We start from the raw sequence: 15308 nt of genomic DNA, 5'->3' as shown, positions 1-15308 counted from the left end.
GATGGAGGACACACACACACACAGACACACACAGAGGCATCTCCAAGCACCACCCTTCCTTTCGGTCTGCACTGGATCCTCAATGCTTTTCCCTGCTTGTTCCTTAGGGCATCTTCCCTTCTATGTCACAGCACACACACACACACACACACACACACACACACACCTTAGCTTAGACATGTCATTGTTCCCGATTCTTGTGAGGGAAGAACCTGCAGTGATGCTCTGGGACGAGATGCTGGGCCCCCCGCTCAGCTGATCAGCAGGAACCGCTGGGCCTGGCTGTTCCCAGAAACTACACACACGGTTTAGCAGAACACAAGAGCAAGACATGAAATATTAATGCCTCTTAAGACTCATTGCCCTAAATTTGCACGGTGAAGTCTTGACAGAGCGCATAGGAAGGGCTCCCAGGGCAGAACGTAGGCCCAGGAGAACAGGGTAAAGCTCCCCCAGGTACCACACACCAAAGGCTTCAAATAACACGCCATGGACTCAAAGGTTCCTGCAGAGTAGGAGAAAGTTCTCTAGAGTCAGTTGGGACTGGCCAGGGAAGCAGAAGCTGAGAATAACGATGATAAAAATAGTCACTATTTTTGGCCCTCTTCATGTGCCAAAACATCAATTTTTCCATAAACATCATGTCCCCATAAGCCACCACTCTTACTATCAGTCACCTCTTGTTTTATAGCTGGGAACATCAAGGCACAGAAGGAACATTAAGGCCTGGGGGTCATACAGTGAGCTTAGGGAAAAGGTGGGTAGTGGGTGGGTCATTCACAAGAGGTCTCAGGGGCTAGGAAGATGGCTCAGTGGGTAAGACCAGGAGGACTTGGTTTGGTTCTATGTTAAAAAAAGTAGGTGAGGCCATTGTTGCCCGTAACCTCAGAGCTGGGGCTCAGGTTACACAGCAGGGTATGGGGTTTTCCTGCCAAACTATAGGTTCAGTGAGAGATTGTCTCAAAGGAATAAGGTAGGGGGAGAGAGTGAGCGAAGGACACTGTGTCCTACTAGACACGTGTAACACACATGGGAACACACGCCCGTACACACACACCTGCACACACACACACACACCTGTACATACACACTTGTACACACACCTGCACATACACCTATGCACTTGCCAGTATATATAAACCTGCACACTCACCTGTACACACATCTGCACATACCTGTACACACACACACACACACACATACACACACACACACACACACACACACACACACACCAGCACCCTCTCCAGCAGGAACCCCCAGGTATCTTCTACCTGTAGTGACCCTGACTGTGGCAGCCTGAGAAGGAACATCGACAACCAATTGAAATCTCTTCATTGAGTTAGTGGCCGGTCTACACAGCATTGACAGTTCGAAACCACAGTGGGAGATCTAAACACCCCAATGGGACGCCTGTGACTTCCCACCCCCTGGTGCCTACATCTCCGTGTGGAGACATGGTGGTTGAGCTCGGCTGTCAACTGGGTGGATTTAGAATCACCCAGGAGTCACACCTCTGAGTGAGTCTGCAAAGGGGTTTCAGGTGAAACCTAAACCTGAGTGTGGGTGTCTGCCATTCCAGGGACTGGGTCCCCAGATGACGTAAAAGGGGAAACAAGCAGAGAACCCTCATTGATCTCTCTGCTTCCCAACTGCAGAGACAATGTGACCAGCCACCATGAGCTGCTGCCACCCTGCCTTTTGCACTACAATGACAGTCCCTTTACGAGGAGACGCTGCTTTTCGTCAGGCACTGTGTACCGAGATGAGGAGATTAGCTCCCTGGCCCCATGACCTTGCTTCTGACTTTATATTATGCATTATTTTATAATTGTTTTATCTGCACGTATGTCTGCACACCAGAAGAAGTAATTGGATTTCATGGGACTACAGTATAGATGGTTGTGATCTGACATTTGGGTACTAGGAATCAAACCTATATCCTCTGGAAGAGCAGCTAGTTCTTGTAACTGCTGAGCTGTCTTTCTGGGCCCCTTGCTTCTGACTTTCTGAACCAACTCACTCTGCACCCAGGCCTTTGGAACCGTTAGCCACAAATAAACCTTCTCTCCCAATAGGTTAACAGTCTCAGGCATTTTGTCACAGTATGAAGGCCAACTCCCTCATCAACTGTGTGACTAGGAACTGCAGAGCTATGGACCATTGGGACTTCTGTAAATGGCCTCTGGGACTTCACCATGGTCTCTAGTTGGCAGCCACCAGTCAGCCTGATCTCTCAGTTATACAGACAGCAAGAAATGAGTTCTGCCAGCATCAGAGTCTCCCTGCCACATAGATATTTTAAGAACAGTCAGTTGGGGGAGCTCCCAGTTCTCCCTGGCTCTCTACCTCCTCAGCATAGGATAATGTGATTTCGGACTTTGTTTTGGTACAGAAGAGTTAACACAAGACACTTTTCAGACTAACATTAATTGGGGAAGAGGGAGGGAGGGAGGGAGGGAAGAAGGGAGGGGGAGAACAAGAATCCAGGGTTCTCTTGCTCTCCGTGCAGAGGCCTCAGTGCTAGAGATAAAGGCTAATCATCTACCAAAATCACAGCCAACCCACAACCAATGTGGCACCCAGGAAATAACCTGGTGTGATTATAAGCCACTAAGATATGGGAGATGTTTGTTACCACAGCATAGCCTGGTGCATCCTGACTGATACATGTTCCTTCCAAAACCCTTACTACTTTCATAAAATTAATATCTTTTCCTCTAATTAGCTAAACAGAGTTCGAGGTCAGAAATATGTTATTTCCCTTTGGTGCACCCAACTTTAGAAAGAGCTGGAACATTGGGACTCAGTAAACATACAATAACAGACTAGGGAGGAGGTGGAGACGCAGAATGGTAAATTCCTTCTCCCATGGGAAAACGGGTCATGTATCAGTTGTGGCTGCAAAGTCAACCATACCTCAGAGATTTCAAATAATAACAAAAATACATTTTACACATTTACAAATCATTGGAACACTCCTCTTGGAATGTGCATGCTTCTCTGATCAGCAATTCTGAGTAGATTTTCCCCCCTGTCCTTGAGACAAATACCTGAGAGAATTTACAAGATAATCCAGTTCGTTTTGGCTGCTGACTTCAGAGGTTCCATGGTTTGTTGGCTCCACTGCTGTGAGGGCAAATAGAAAGGCAGAGAGATTATGACTGAAGGGCACTACAAGAAACCTGTAGGGCTGGGGAGATGGCTCATCCGTTAAGAGCACTGGCTGCTCTTCCAGAGGTCCTGAGTTCAAATCCCAGCAACCACATGGTGGCTCACAACCGTCTTGTAACCCTCCTGTCAGCCAGGAAGTAGTAAGACACACCCCTCAGACACCTCCCCCCACTCATGTTCATTTCCTCCAATCAGGCACCAGCTTTAACAGTCACACCACTGAGGTGCTGAGATGCCGCTCGGCCGAGAGTGGTAGGGGATGAAACCTAAGGGCACTTTGCTATGATCCCCCCACCCACACACACCCCACCATTGGGGCACCGGCTCATGACATGCCAACACCACTCAGGGGAGGCAGAATGCAGCCTAAGATGGGGGCCCCAGACCAGGTGGCACCCAGACACTGCTGGGAACCACGGGTGTTGAGAACAAGCCCACCGGTCTATGATGAGTAGAGTTGGGGGCGAGAATCTGGCTTAGCTCAGGGTGAGTGCCAGGACCCCAGGCCAGCATGGGTAGTCTGGATAGCAAAGGCTTCCCCCTCAAGGTGGTTCTGGATGAGAGAGAGAGAATCCTTGCTTGTCCAAACTGTTTATTCGTGGTGGAAAAATGGGTATACGAGTTGCTCAGGGTGGGAAGGTGTAAATACCTTTTATAGGATGGAATGTCGGGGAAGCTTATGGACTAACCCCCCAGGGCTAATCTACATTAGCATGGAGAACTCTGGGCTGTCTGCTATGTGACCAGTTGCTAAGGTGCTCTTAGTGGGGTGTTGTGGTAACGTGCTCCTGGACAGAAATCTTGTTGGGAGCAGATTCAAAGGCCTACAGTTCTCGGTTATGAGAATTGCCAAGGTTTCTTAGTCTTCTTGACCAGTTTTTCTGTCTGGTGACATGGTTCTACTTGCCCCACACCATATCGTCCAAGAGTCTATTAATTTTTTTAAGTGTGTGTGTGTGTGTGTGTGTGTGTGTGTGTGCCTTTGGGTGTATGTCACAGGCATGCAGGTGCTAAAGGAGGTTGGAAAAGAATACCCAACCCCCACAACTGGAGTTACAGGTGGTTGTGAGCTGTTCAATGTGGCTGCTCATCTTGCTGAACCACTGAGCCACCTCTCTTGCTCCCTCTTTTTAAACTTTGAATCTCTTCATCAGTTAAATCACGGGTTAGGTCAGACCTTTCACAGTCTGTCCCTAGAAATACCTTCATAGCTACACTCAGAGGGGGGCCCACTCCTCCCTTAGGAGGTTTTGAATCCAGTCGAGTTGATAATCAAGTTTGCTATCCTAGGCAGGCTTATCCCTGAGCTTGGCAGGGCTTCCTCACCCGAGGGCTGGCTGCCATTCACTGAGTTTTCAAGTAGTCTCTCCAGCAGGGCAACCCAGACTTGTCCACAAGAAAATAAAAAGTTTCATGTATCCAAGAAAATAAAAAGTTTCAAGGCCGCATGGGGTGGGGTGGAGGGGGGCTCTGTGCAACCTAACACAGCATCTCCAGGGTGGGGCCTGGAACTGAAGTTCAGGATTTTGGAAGGTGTGAGGCATCAGCCTACAACGGTGTCTCGGTCAGGGTTTCTATTCCTGCACAAAACATCATGACCAAGAAGCAAGCTGGGGGGAAAGGGTTTATTCAGCTTACACTTCCACATTGCTGTTCATCACCAGAGGAAGTCAGGACTAGAACTCAAGCAGGTCAGGAAGCAGGAGCTGATGCAGAGGCCATGGAGGGATGTTACTTACTGGCTTGCTTCCCCTGGCTTGCTCAGCCTGTTTTCTTATAGAACCCAGGTCTACCAGCCCAGGGATGACTCCACCCACAATGGGCTGGGCCAGGGATGGCTCCACCCACAATGGGCTGGGCCAGGGATGGCTCCACTCACAATGGGCTGGACCCTCCCCCCTTGATCACTAGTTGAGAAAATGCCTTACAGCTGGATCTCATGGAGGCATTTCCTCAACTGAGGCTCCTTTCTCTGTGAAAACTCCAGCTTGTGTCAAGTTGAAACAAAACCAGCCAGTACAAATGGCATGTATGGTGACTGAGCACAGAGATCAGGTAATAGCCCTAACACGATGCCCTTGCTCCCCATTGGAAGTTACTAGGAGAATCCTATGCATCAGCCAGAGTTTTCCATCCCTCTGTAGCTTACACTGGTCTTTTCTCAACAAGAATCCATGTGTGGCTTCATCGCTATACCTCACATCCTGTTTACTGTGTTTTTAAGGATTTCTTTTTTATGTGTGTGTGTGTGTGTGTGTGTGTGTGTGTGTGTGAGAGAGAGAGAGAGAGAGAGAGAGAGAGAGAGTTTCTACATGTGGGTGAGGATGAAGTGGAAGTTTCTGGTTGTGTCATGTGATGTAGACTCACATGGTGTTTTGCTGAGGCTAGACCAGAGGGAGGACAGGTGATGTTTGGAGAGAACATAAGTAGGGCTCAACAGACAGTGATGGAGCGTGTACATGGCTGGTGACGCTTCCTTGGTCTCTTGTCATTGCTGATCTTCACTTTGTTGAAAGAGGCACAGCTGGGAAGAACTGAAGAACTCCTGGCGTCCTGGCTGGGTTTGGTCCCTCCCACCAACTCCTGCCAATTTAGCGGAGGCCTGGAGGTTTCTGCTGGATCGTGCCACCACTGCTGATTCATGTCTGGAATCCTGACACTACTGAACTGGACAATGGAGATTGGAATTGTCCCAAAGAACTACTTCTAAACAGGTCCACATCCCCTCGTCCTATTTACCAGCTTTTCTCCCCTACCTTTGGACGGTGGGACAGAAGGGGGGGTCAAAGCATTTGAGAACATTTATTAAAGTAGGTTTTGAAAAAAATCTAAGCCTGCACGTGTCACGTGTGCATGTGAGTGCGGCTGCCTGCAGATGCCAGAGTTATTGGATCCCTTTGGTGCAGGAGTTACAGGTGGTTGTCGGCAACTTGTCTTGAGTTCTGGAAACCGAACTCAGGTCCTGGGCAATATGGGCTTACAATTGCTTGGCCATCTTTCCAGCTTCATGGTTATTGCGTTCTTAAATTCTTGATTGAGATTCCTTATTCTACTTTCTGAAACAGGATCTTACTATGCAGCCCCAGGTGACCCAAAACTCAATATGTAGAGCAGGCTAGCCCCAAACTCCACCTGCCTGTGCTTTCTCAGTGCTGGGATTGAACATGTGTGCCAACACTGCATTCTATTTCATGTATGTGAATGTATGCCTGTGTACCGTATGCATGCTCTGCTCAAAGAGGCTAGCCAAGGGCACTGGATCTCCTCGGACTGGAATTAGAGGTGGTTGGAAGCTGCCATGTGGGTGCTGGGAACTGAACCCAGATCCTTTGCAAGAGCAGCTGGTGCTCTTAACCACTGAGCCATCTCTCCAGCCCAACTATTTTATTTTAAAGATTTGTCTACTTTTATGTGTATGTGTGTGTAGCTTCAGGAATTTATGTGTACCATGTGATTGCAGTGACCCCAGAGGTCAGAAGAGGGCATCTAATTCCCTGGAAATGGGATTACAGGCAGTTGTAAGCAACTCCATGTGGGTGCTGGGACCCAAACTCAGGACCTCCACCAGAGCAGTGCCTACTCTTAGCTGTTGAGAAAATTTCCAGTTTCGTGTTTATTTTAACATTTATCAGATGCATGACCTTCTAGGCAAAACTTCTTTTATTTTATTTTTTTCCAAGACAGGGTTTCTTTGTGTCGCCCTGGCTGTTCTGAAACTCACTCTGTAGACCAGGATGGCCTTGAATTTACAGCGATTCACCTGCCTCTGCCTCCCAAGTGTTGAGGTTAAAGGTGTGTACCACAACCACCTGACTTTGGCTGTTTTTTTCTATTCTCCACTTGTAGTTTGTATGTGTGTGTGGGACGATGGGAGGGTAAGGGAAGTTAGGTATTACTTAGTGGAGTTTGGGTGGTAGGGAATAGTCAAACTAGCAGGCGCTGACAGCAATCTGATGTTTCCATGGTAAGGAGCTGAACTTAAGTTGGCTCCAGATATCTTTGAAAAGAAACCATCATCCCCATGGGAAGAGCAACATTATCAACTAACCAAACCCATTACAGCTCCCAGGGACTAAAACACCAACCAATGAGTTCTCATGGAGAGACCCATGGCTCCGGTGCATATGCAGCAGAGGCTGGCATTCTCTGGCATCAATGGGAGGAGAGGCCTTTGGTCCAGCAAAGGCTCATTTTCCCAGTGTAGGGTAATGCCAAGGCACTGAGGTGGGAGAGGGAGTACCTTCATGGAGGCAATGGGAGGGGGAGGGGGGATGGAATTGGGGAAAAGGGGATAACATTTGAAATGTAAATACAGAGAATATCCAATAAAAAATCAGAAAAAAATTTTATAGTAGCAAACATCCTTGCGGGGGGGGGGGGGGAGAAACCATCAGAGGATATATATATATATATATATATATATATATATATATATATATATATATATATATAATTAAAAATTTTTTTGAGACAGGTTTCTTTGTGTTCTGGAACTTGCTGTGTAGACTAGGATGGCCTCAAACTCAAAGAAATTCCCCTGTCTCTGCCTCCTAGGTGCTGGGATTAAAGGTGTCCGCCGCCGCTGCCACCACCACCACCCAGCATCAGATGATATTTTTAACATCTGACAAGACTGAAATGAGCCAGATGTCATCATTGCCTGGTATCACATCAGAGACCAGCCCAAATTTAGCCCCTTCAAGTAGTAGGAAAGCGCTTCCCCATCATGGTGCTGGCTGACTTGCTGCAAGATGGGCTCCCTGGCAATTTGTAATAGATCTGAAGTATCCACGAAGAAGGCCTTGTCTCCGTCTTTCAGATGCCACCCTAGGAAGACAGCTAGGTTAATGTCATACGTTGTGAGCATGTGGGCGTGCACAACCTCAACCCACTAGCAGAGTGCTCTTCTGCCATATTGCCTTGAGGCAGGATCGATGGTGGAACCAGGAACTCACTGTTTCAGTCTCGTTGCCTGGCAGGTGAGCTTTTGGGACCCACCAGTCTCCACACACCGGTGCCGGGACTGCAGGCACCGGGCAGCCAGATTCAGCTTTTTAACATGGGTCCCCGGGATTCCAACTCGGGCCATTACACTGGCAGGGCAGGGACTTTGATCCATTGGGCCATCTTCCCTGCTGTGATTTCTAGGTGGCATTCTTTTGGAAAATGGCCGAAACTAGAGAGTGGGGTCTGGTCTGAGGAAGTAGCTTGCTTAGGAGAGTGTTCTTGGGAGATTCAAATTGTTCTCCTTCCCTCTCTTTTCCTCTTGGGGGGCCCCACCCCTCCTCTCTCCTCTCCTCCTTTTCCTTCTCTTCACTTCCCCCTTCTTTCCCTTCCTTTCCTGTTTGCCATGAATTAACCAGTTCTCTCCTCTTCTAGCTAAGCCCGACTCCCTCCCTTCCCCCACTGTACTGCCACCATTACGCTGTGCCTTGCCCTGGGTCCGAAAGCAACCAGACCAGCCAGCCACAAACCAAGACCTCTCAAACCATGAACCATAACACATCCGTCTGCCATTAAGTTGTTTTTCTTAGGTATATATGTCAGAGGGAGAAAAACCTGAGTCACACAGCTGGGCACTTCTTAGGGCCTGACCCAGCTCCTTCCCATCGACATCATCATCTCTGGGTGACTGTGCTTCAGGACGGTACATGGGTACCCATATGGGGAGCATCCAATGCCCCCCCCCTCAAATTCCCCAACAGGCTAGCCTGGTCATATTCACAAGGTCATGGCACGTGGCCAAGAGAATCCTGTGCGCCGTCTCACCACTGTCGGCTGGCCAGACACAGGGGGAGGAAACAGACTCCACCTTATGATGGACAAATGGTCGGTGTTACACTAGATGGGGTGAAGCTGTGTGGGGTGGGGGAGCTGTCCACATTTCTCAGGCACTCTCTATAGGAAGGATGTTAGCCCAATCAGGACCCCAACATAGACACACTGCCTCACCAGCCTGCTGTTCTTGACCTGGGTCCTTACCCTGCCCTCCTGCCTTCCATGTGGTCCTCACTTATGGGCAGAGCCCCTCAGTAGCTTTCTCTATGTGTTAGGATGCATGTGCCACATGGAACAGAAATCCAAGCAAAACGGCTTAGGCTAAGAAGGGCTCACAGAGATCTCCTGAGCTGTGCGTTTTCTTGCGTACTTTAGTTGTTAATCAGACACTTCCCGAGAGAAGCCAAGTCATCCCTCCTCAGTCTCAACAGAGATAGAGCGAACCTTTAGATCGATATGACCAACAGCGCCCATAACCATATCCGGGTACTGTTTTAAGTAAAGAGTGTTTCAGTTTCCTTTCTGTCGCTGTTACAAAACACTCTGACTAAAAGCAGCTTAGGGGGAAGAAACACTTGTAGGTTACATGTCACCACTGAGGGAAGTCAAGGTAGGAACAGGAGCTTGAAGTAAAAACCACAGAGGAGGAATACTGCTGGTTTGCTCTCAGACTTACCATGCTCAGCGAGATCTTTTTTATGCCTAGGGATGGGGCCTTAGTGGGCCGCCCCCTCTCACATCAAGTAACAATCAAAACAGACCCCTAGAGACATGGCCGCAGGGCAGTCTGATCTAGGCAATTTCCCAGTTGAGGTCTCTCCTTTCAGACGAGTCTAGACCGTGTTAAGTTGACAATGAGGCTAACTAGCACAGAGTATTAATTTTCATAACACGTCATAAACAACCAGCATTCTCATTTTACCGATGGTTAATAGAAGCATGGAGAAATTAAATCCACATCTAAGGGCACACCAGTTGGAAGTATTGGGTCTGGGCACTGAACCCAATTTGGTGGCTTCAGAATCTTACCTTCGTTTGTTTGTTTTCTGCTTCAGGGAAGGTCACAGCACTGAATTTGCCACATAGCCCAACATGACAGTTTGAACCCCTAACCCTCCTGCCCATACCTACTAACCACTGAAGTCACAGACATGTCCTCACTTTATCTTTGTTATGGTCCTTGCTTCTGAGTGTCATAGAGTTCAAGCTAAGAATCTGTATTCCCAGCATCCAGGAGGGTCAGGATTGCAAGGTCAGGGGCCAACCTAGGTTACAACCTGTCTCAAAGGAGTGACCCGAGAGTTGGCTCAGCAGGTAAGGGCACTTGATATTCTTGTCAAATAATGGTTTGATTCCCAGCACCCATAGGGCAGCTCAAATCTCCTATAACCCCAGTTCCAGGGGACCCAACACCCTTATCTGGGGTGCTCCGACACTGTGTGCAGCTGATGCATCTATAGAAAAGCAGATGTACGTACACACCTCCACATGAAGAAAAAGAAATGAGTAAAAACAGCACAGGGTGTGGTGGTGCATGCCTTTAATCACAGCGCTCAGGTGGACCTCATGAGTCTGAGACCAGCCTGAACTACAGAGTGACCCGAGGCCCAGCAGGGCCTACACTGTCAGACACTGTCTCAAAATTCAAATGAAGCAAATTGTAGTGACATACCCCTCCCCCATCCAGAGCAGATCCTCTGCCCCAGCTCTATGCTGAGAGTCAGGAATCCCCTTTCCCTGTTAGGGAGGTACCGTTATTTTCTGCCTTCCACGGACAGGGAAACTGAGGCATCTGGGACTTGAACCCAGGCACTGGGGACCCACCTCTGCACATCAGGTTGTCAGGGTAGAACTTTCACTTCTGAGATTTTCCCTGAGTCAGATGGGCAGGGCATCCCAGGTTAACCCAGGCTCTCCTAGACCATTATGCCGCTTCCTGCTCCCCACCCCCACCCCCTAGTGCTTGCCCAGAGTCCCAGGACTCATTTGCAGACAGGCTGACCTAATGCAGACTAAGCCAGGGAGGTGAGTCCAGGCAATTGGGCCAGTGGCCCAGCCTGAGTCACTGGGCAAGGCTGTGGTCAGGGCTATAGCAGAAGGCTGGTAGCAGCCTTTCTCTAGGAGGGAGGGACATCATTTGGACATAGTTCCAGTCCCCGCCTTCTCCACTGCTAGTGACCTTGACACCCAGCAGACCCCCGCAGAGAACAGTTCTTGCCCACTGCCCTAACAGGAAGCCTGGGCAGGATGCCAAGTCATATTTAACCCATTTATGAGAACTGAGACAGGTCTATTTATAGCCTTTTGATTTGTCTGCCAAGCGTGAGCTGGGTGGACACAGTGGCACCTCCATGTGGAAAGCCACCTGCTGCTCCTCAGAGGTAAGATCGACTCTTCGGCTGCACGACTCGAAGTCTCCAGCCACCCTGAGTATGCGGAGACTGTGCTCTCCGTTTTCCAGTGGGGAAACTGAGTCTCAGACTGGCGGGGTTGCTTCCTCATAGCCGCGTGGCCACAGGTTGGTGAAACAGAAATCACAGAGACCGTTGACGAGCAACAAGACTCTCGTCACCAAAGGGCCATCAACTCCTCAGGCAACTGAAGTCTTTTTCCCAGAATCCTCTGGGTATATTCTACCCATGCTAGGCTTTCTTGTTTTCCTTCTCCCATCTCTAGCTTCCCTTCCATCTCAGCCTCTTCCTCTTTGTTGGTAAAGTGTTGCTCTTCATGGTCTTCCCTCCTCTTTTTCTCTTAATTCGTATGTCTCTCTCTCTCTCTCTCTCCTTGAGCCAGGGTCCCACTAGGTTAGCCCAGGCTAGCCTTGAACTCAAAATGCTCCGCTTCAGATCTGGGACGTTGGAATTACTGGTGTATATTCCCACACCTAGATTGTTTCTTGTTCCGTGGTTGTTTAAATAGGGGTTAGTTATGTTGCCCAGGGTGGTCATCCACCTCCTGGCTGAACTGATCCATCCACCCCCACCTCAACCCCCAGAACAGCACCTATAACTACAGGTGTGGCTGCTCTTCTTCTTTTACTTCTTATTGAGGCCAACATGCTATTTGTCACAACAGCTGGTATTTAAGGGGCTCCCATGATAAAAAAAAAACAAAAAAAAAACCCAGGTGAGGTTCCCATGAGGCAGTTCACTGGCTCTGGTGGACCCTGTAGCAAACAACATGGACAGTTCCACTCTACAGATGGAGGCCAGGCACACACAGCAATCAAGCGATTGTGTGGTCCATCCCCGGTGTCTCTGGTGCCTTTACCCGTGGCAGGTGCCCTGTGTCTCAAGGTTAAGAGAGGGCATAAGAAACGAATGAGTCAGCAGTCCTCACCGTGGAGGGTCTGATGCTGGTGGTCCTCAGGGACAGGGTACATGGAGGGGTCCCTGGTACAAGGCTTTTGGTAGCATCGTCTTTCTTTGTCTCTGTGTTTCTGGAAGGTTAGTGCTCGTACTGGCCTATGTGGGAGGAAGGGATGAGGGACATGGGTGGGCACAGGCTTCATAGATATTTCCCCGTAGCTGGTGAGCCGTGGCTATTCAACCCGCCTCTGGAGAGCTACCAGGACCCTTGGCCAGGCTCTACCTGGATGAGTAGGTCTTAGGAAGCCATGTTTCTGAGCTCACAGGCTGGTCCTGAAGCCTCCGTACTCGCCTCTGATTTTGATATCCCTGGCTTCAGCCATCATGAGGATATGAATGCTTGAGGAGGGGGGCCAAGCGCAAATAGGGGGCCCTGCAGGTTCCCAGCCTGGTGACCTCGGCCTCCTGTCCTTATCACAGGGCTTGCCACTCCATCTCTTCCCTAACCACCCCTTCCTTCCTCCCAGGCCAGCAACAGGCCCGGCTTCTGCAGCCAGTGATTTTCGTAGCAAGATGTTTACGCCTTTGGTGTGTGATTCATCTGTTACCCACAAAGCCTTTCTTTGTTGACTTCCTGTTTCTGAAGGCAGGTTTCCATTTACTGCCCAACCCTTCCCATGTACCCTGCTGAGGCACAGTGTCTGCATCTGTGGAAGACCCACACGTACCTCTCAAGTTAGATTTGAGGAGAAATGAGTTGACACGAACCATAGTGCCCACAGCTGTGCCCACCAGGTTAGTGGGCTGGCACTGGCTCTTCAAAGGTGATCATACTTATGTTTTCCTATTAATTATTCTTATAATGTTCAAGGACAGAATTGGACTTGGAGGGCATGGCTCAGTGGTAGAGCCTCTGCCTAGAATGCACCAGTGAGTGGCTGGGGGCGTGGCTCAGTGGTAGAGCCCCTGCCTAGAATCCTCCAGTGAGGGGCTGGGGGCGTGGCTCAGTGGTAAAGCCCCTGCCTAGAATCCCCCAGTGAGTGGCTGGGGGCGTGGCTCTGTGGTAGAGCCCCTGCCTAGAATCCTCCAGTGAGGGGCTGGGGGCATGGCTCAGTGGTAGAGCCTCTGCCTAGAATGCACCAGTGAGTGGCTGGGGGCGTGGCTCAGTGGTAGAGCCCCTGCCTAGAATCCTCCAGTGAGGGGCTGGGAGCGTGGCTCAGTGGTAGAGCCTCTGCCTAGAATGCACCAGTGAGTGGCTGGGGGCGTGGCTCAGTGGTAGAGCCCCTGCCTAGAATCCTCCAGTGAGTGGCTGGGGGCGTGGCTCAGTGGTAGAGCCCCTGCCTAGAATCCCCCAGTGAGGGGCTGAGGGCATGGCTCAGTGGTAGAGCCCCTGCCTAGAATTCCCCAGTGAGTGGCTGGGGGTGTGGCTCAGTGGTAGAGCCCCTGCCTAGAATCCCCCAGTGAGGGGCTGAGGGCATGGCTCAGTGGTAGAGCCTCTGCCTAGAATGCACCAGTGAGTGGCTGGGGGCGTGGCTCAGTGGTAGATCCCAGCACTGGATCTCTTTTATGTTACTTAAATTTTTTTTAACTGTATGTGTGTGCACCACATACATGCCTGGTGCCCACAGAAGCCAGAAGACATCATATCCCCTGGAACTGGAGTTACAGAACTCTGAGCCACCATGTGGGTACTAGGAATCAAATTTGGTCCTCTGAAAGACTAGCCAGTGCTCAGAAGGGGTGAGCTGTCTCTCCAGCACCACCCATTCCCTACCCCCGGCCGCATTATGTTTTAAAAACAACATTTCTCCCCTAAAGCCTCTGATCCACAAGTCCCAGCTGGATTCTCTTTCCATCTTCTTGGCCAGCATGGACCCCAACCTTTTCCAGGATCGATCACCACAAAGGAGGCAGGGGTGTGTGGAGTAGCGTGGGATAGACCCAGCAGGGATGGAAGTTACCTTTCCTGAATAGTAGCCAGAGTTAATAAGCCTGCTAATAAAGTTAGGGCTGTCCCTGGAAAGAAAAGTCAAGGAAAATGGATTCACTCATGAAAGATGCAAAGCCCCAAGCTCTGTATTCCACACCTCCTGGCTGCTTCTGCAGGGTTTGACCTCTGACCTTGCACCTCAGTTCTGACTTGCAGCCCCAGGCTTAGTGAACGTCAAATGCTCAGGTCTCAGAGAGCTATAGTCCTAGAGGAGGAGGAGTTTCTGGGAGAAGGAAGCCACGGCCCACATCCCTCCCACACCCCTCTGGGCTAGAGCACCTCAATTACAGCTTCTGCAGATCTCTGAGGCTTTATCAGCAATTGGGTTTTCTATCAGAAGTGATCAAAACCCAGCACAGAAGAGAACTTACTGGTTTTTATGGAAAACTTCAGGGAGCATGGATTTCAGGAATGGCTGGATCTGAGTCCTTATGGACTCACCGAGCCCTCTCCTTCCCTCGCCTCTATCCTCCTCAGCCCTCTCCTTCTCTTCTTTGATTCCCTCCTAACTATCCATCTATCCATCCATCCATCCATCCATCCATCCATCCATCCATCCATCCATATTGTCTCCTCCTAGAGGCAAACATGGCCTCCAGCAATCCCAACATTACTTTAACCTCAAAAGGAGAGAGAGGTTTACTTTCCAGATCTTTCCTGCAGTTATCTCTCCCATTGGCTTCACTTGGACAACATGCTCATTTGAGGTCTGGAGAGTGGGGTTGGTTGCATCCAAGTTACACAGATCAAGGGGAGGAGGGGCTGGAAGGATTGAATGCATGAGGCAGGCAGGTCTCTTACAGACACAGTGCAGGCTGTGTCCTATTTGAGCATAAAGAGCTGGCAGGAACATGGGACTAAGTGGCTGAAGTGGTCGGGGAAGGCTTCTCAGAGAGGCATCACAGGAAGTAGAGAGGATGGAGCAAAAGACCTGTGGAAAATCAGGAAGTGGTGATCCATGGGAAAACATAGTGAGTGGTGTGGTTAAATGGATAGACACATAGATGGGTGGATGATGGAGGAATTGATGGGTGGATAGATTGATGGATGGATAGATG

The sequence above is a fragment of the Micromys minutus genome (assembly GCF_963924665.1).
Source record: "Micromys minutus genome assembly, chromosome: 32".
Lineage (NCBI taxonomy): Eukaryota > Metazoa > Chordata > Mammalia > Rodentia > Muridae > Micromys > Micromys minutus.
This window is presented reverse-complemented; position numbering follows the sequence as displayed.